The sequence below is a fragment of the Octodon degus genome, unplaced genomic scaffold (assembly GCF_000260255.1).
Source record: "Octodon degus isolate 3935 unplaced genomic scaffold, OctDeg1.0 scaffold00151, whole genome shotgun sequence".
Lineage (NCBI taxonomy): Eukaryota > Metazoa > Chordata > Mammalia > Rodentia > Octodontidae > Octodon > Octodon degus.
The window spans coordinates 6,855,926-6,860,567 of NW_004524727.1; the positions used below are offsets into that span (position 1 = coordinate 6,855,926).

Consider the following 4,642-nt stretch of genomic DNA (forward strand, 5'->3'; position numbering starts at 1 on the left):
TTTAGTACATGGTGATAGACAGGGGTCAAGTTTGAGTGGGAATTTGTATTTATGTTATTTTACATAATTTCTGTTTGATCACCTCCACTTGATGTACCTGAGGTCTTCCAGGAAGACTAGTTCACCCTGGTTACCTTTTTCTCCCTCTCTCAATAAAGCCAGAAAGAGGGATAATGCTCTCATAGATTTGAGTCTAGCAAAGTGTATCCACTTACCAGGTCCATATCTACGAAGTTTGAACTCCTCCAGTGTGTCTGGCTTGGTTTTGGCTTCTTTGTCTGCTTCTTTTCCTTGCAAGAAGACACCAGGCCTGGGCTCTGGCTGGAAAGGGATCTGCTGAGGATGCTTGGAAGATCTCACATACATTGGACTGAGGCTAGAGCTGGTGGGGTCTGTGGAGTGTGTCCGGAGTTCTTATCCACTCACCGAGCCTGGGCTGTGTCCAGAAGGTGTTCGGTGGCACAGTGGAGCAGAAGCTCCAACTTGCTTTTTGAATAACCAAGCTCCACCTCAATATAGTTCTCTAAATAGGAAATAAAAATGGATTTGATAATCTTAGACAAGAAGCTTTGTTTAGCAGTACCTAAATTAAACTCTGCCAACTTGCTGGAAAGATTGGTGGTTCTTGTATATAAATCATAAAGGTTTTTGAGATACTGTTCTGCATCTCATTTCCTACATTCTTCAAATTGATCTTTCACAGAACTCTGTGGTTTGATTTTAATAACATTTTGAATTAGTTTGATAATACTGTTTCTGGATTACTAGATATCTCCAACTTGCTTGTTCACAAGTTGACAATGTATTGCTGCATCTCCAAATATATAATTTTCTCAAGTAAACCCCCTTCTGGCATTGCTTTTCATAAACATAAAAAGAATGAGAATAGCCCTTAAAGGGAAGAAGTACTGCTGTTATTTTCCTCTTACTGGAGACTTCATTTCTTTGAACACTAGTAAACTCCTGAATCAGCTGGCATTCCAAATCATGGTATTTACTTGCAATCTTGATTTTAATTCTGAAAATGTATCAAAATGTAATTCTTGGTTAATTAGATGTAACTTCTGAATGATGCCTGCTGCCTCCTTTATCTTTTCAGAATTTTTAAAATCATCAGATTTCAATTCTCCACCTAGAATTTCATAAGTATTTCATCAATTTCTGAGCTTCTACTGCCCATTGTCTTGGTGTGTTTACTCCTTCCAACTTCTTCCAAGGTGGAAAGATTTTCTTGCTACATAGCTTATGTGCTCTTCTAGTTCTTGGAAATGTTGGAAGGCAATCTGATTGCTTTTCTGAAACTCTTGTAATTTCTTGGCAAATTCCTTGGCTTCCTTCTAACATTGTTGCTCTAACTTCTCTACTTTTTTCTGAATCCTTTAACCCATTAACTGGAGTTTTTTCAATATGATTTATAAATTCTTCAATAATCTTTTAGGGTCGAAAGTTTCAGGTCCACCTCTAGAACCTCCTCCTGGAGTTCTCCATACAAGACGTTCAATATACTCATCTGCCACAAAATGCTCCTTGAAGAGCTCAGCTGTTGTCACCATCCCAGCCAGCTGAGAGGCTCACTCGGTGGCAACTCTGTCTACACTTCACATGCTGCGCCTCACCAGCTCACTTCCTGGTCTCGCAGAGAACAGGAGGGGGAGGACAGCGGCCATGAAGCAAAGCCGCAGACACACCTGCTGCCTTCCAGTGCTGTCCGCACTGCTCCCATTGTCACCACTTGTCTCTTAAATGTGTAAACTGAAGTCTGGAAGAGAATAGGAGTTATTTCTGAGTGATGGGGGGGTCAGAAACAGTAGAAGAACACAATTTTCCAGGCTCCTTGTGGTAAACCCCTTTATTCCAGCCACTTAGAGCTTCTCAAAGCAATCAATATCCTGTATTTTCTTGGAATTGCTAATTTACAAGAAAGGGGGGCTTATCCTCCAGCCCAGGATCAATTTCTATCTGCTTTTCTAAATTTCTGTATGCTGAGTGAGGTGGTACACACCTGTAATCCTAATACTTTTGAAACTGATCACTGAGTTCAAGGCCAGCCTGAACTACACAATGAGACCCTGTCTCAAAAATAAGTCTATAAATTGGGTCCCTAGTGCAGTCCTGGTTCCTACAGAGATTCCTCTTTGAGTAATTGGAAATCTCTTTTCCAGAGTGTTCAGGTATCCAGTCATGCATCCAATATGCACAGAGGCTAGGGACCAAACATTATTATCCAACACAAACAAGGCCCTGCCCTCAGGAACTCGTTCATACAGGGAGAGATGAGCAATTGACAAATATATGCATAGGTAATGGGCAGACAATTTGAAGTACTGGTAAGTGCTTTCGAGGTGACAGGTAGGGCAATGGGGGAAAAACCTATTTCTGGAGAGGTCTGAGAGGATGTTCTGAAAGGGATTAGCTGCTGAGAGACTTCTCGGTAGGAGGAAGAGCAGGCATATAGGTCCTGGATCTGGAATGGGATTTGCAGGGTCAGGGCACAGACCTGGTAGGATTCTTTAGGTCTATGTGCTGCTTGCCACCAGAGGTCACTAGAGGGCTTAAGCAAGACAGCGATATGTCATCATCATCATCACCATCATTACTAATATCTATGATGATTTTCAATTGTGCTCATGCATAAGAATTCCTATTTCTAACACTTTTTACAGAAAGTCTTTCCTCATGCACCAAATTGGGGCTCCTCCTCTGTGCCCTACCAGTAACGTATTCATGTCTATATAACTGGGCCTACCACCTTGTTTCCAAAATAATGTGCACTTTTTTGCAGTACCAAAAATTAAACCTTACATTTAGAAATACACACAGGAAGGCCTAAAACCAGAACATTTTGCTGAAAGGCAAAGAACCCACACCCAGAATACTGTGCCCAGATGTAGTGTAAATTTGGACAATTTCTCAATATCTCTGTGCTTCAGGGTGTCTGAAAGGTCCCTTTTCAAAGAGTAGATGTCTTTCCTGGGTATTTTCACAGGCTAGCCACAACATAGCACATGTCCTCTGGCTGTGTTGTGTAGCATTCCCCAAGTGCCAAGACTTTAGAGAAAAGTGAACCAGCCAAAGATTAAGGGAAGGGCTGAGATTAGAAGGCTAAGCTGGTGGAAATGTGAAGACAGAAAAAAGGATGATTTGTTTATTTGATTATTTTCTTGGCTGACATGAATGACTAAGACAAAATGTCCTGTCATCTTTTACAGCCTTGCACCCATATGCAAAATGTAGAGTGAGCACAGCTGAAGCCCCCAGCATCTCAATAAGGGAAGAAGCTAGAAAACAGTGAGGCATCTCTACGTCTTTATGGTGGAGGTCACAGTGTACAGCTCAATGCTGTTATGTCATTTCTCCATGGTTTTCTTGTCTGGTGAATAGGATATAGCTAGTTTGGATTCCAAGCTCAGGCTTGTATCTATGCCACATTTGTGTGTATTTCATTCTGGATTTCCAGAGGGAAAATATATCCAATTTTATTCTGAATCCTGAATACTACAGTGGAATATTTGGTATATGCCTGGGAGTTTAGTGCCATTTATCTGTAACAAAAAACTTAATCCACTTGATTTTACTAAATAGCAGTTGAAGTTCATCAGAGAAACAAATTGTTTATGTATATCAAGATTTACAAGGTGTCAAAACCACAAAAAAATAAAAGATTTCCAAGGTAGACATGTACTGGTCATCTGTAGAGTCAGGTGTGGAAGCATCCAAAAGTGCCATATGAGTGTTACTCAGCTGGATGATACAGTTAAATGTCAGTATTCACTGGAGGGTCCCCTGTGAATCTATCAAGAAGCCAAAATGTCTAAGCTAGAAGTCTGGAGATTGACATGCAAAGATGATGGCAAAGACAGAAGCTCACAGCTGTCCTCCTGACTTTCTCCTGAGTGCTGGGATTACAGGTGTACAACATGATGTTTGCTTCTGGGACCCCCAATTCTGGGGCTGGCACAGTATGCCCTATTGGGTGCTTGGAGTTTGGGGACTGGCATGACATGCAAGATCAGAGATAAAACTCAGGTCCTTGTGCTTACAGGATAGGTGTTTATGCCTCTGAGCTATCTCCCTAGCCACTCAGCTATTGTCTTTATTTTCTAAATGCTCTTGCTGCTTTCTCCCTGGGACAACCAGGAAACCAACAAACCTCCACATTTGGTGCCTGCAACAGGGACACCAGGTAAGAAGATATTGATAGGTGGGAGGATGTTCCTCAGAGTTTTTCAGACAACAGGATAGGGGAACAGATTGGTAGGTCAAGAGTTAGCACTGAAGTGCTATATTGACAATGATTAGGTGAGGTATGGAGGTCTACTGATGTTAAAATTATGTATAATTGTATTATACATTGTATATTGTTATATAATATATAAAATATTTGTTATAACTTAAAGTGTGAAATAGGTTTGAGAAAAACAAAAAAAATAGAGTAAGTTAAAAATGACACAAACAGTCTCAAGAATCATGAGCTACACGAATGTAGAAGTGTTTGTGGCATGCTTGATTTTGGTAGTTACTTTTCTTTTTTTAAAATTTGATTTTTTTTATATAAGAAGTCCAGGATTATCTTTATTCTTTTTTTTCAACAAATAATACACTGCATATATTCTTCTTAGTGGTTAATTGCTGTACAAGATGC

General features: G+C 40.3%; 1 pseudogene; it reads right to left on the minus strand.

Annotated features, from left to right (window-relative positions):
• LOC101567556 overlaps window positions 1-1,553 on the minus strand; it is a 52,260-nt pseudogene extending 50,707 nt beyond the window's left edge.
• Window positions 1,554-4,642: the final 3,089 nt, after the last annotated feature.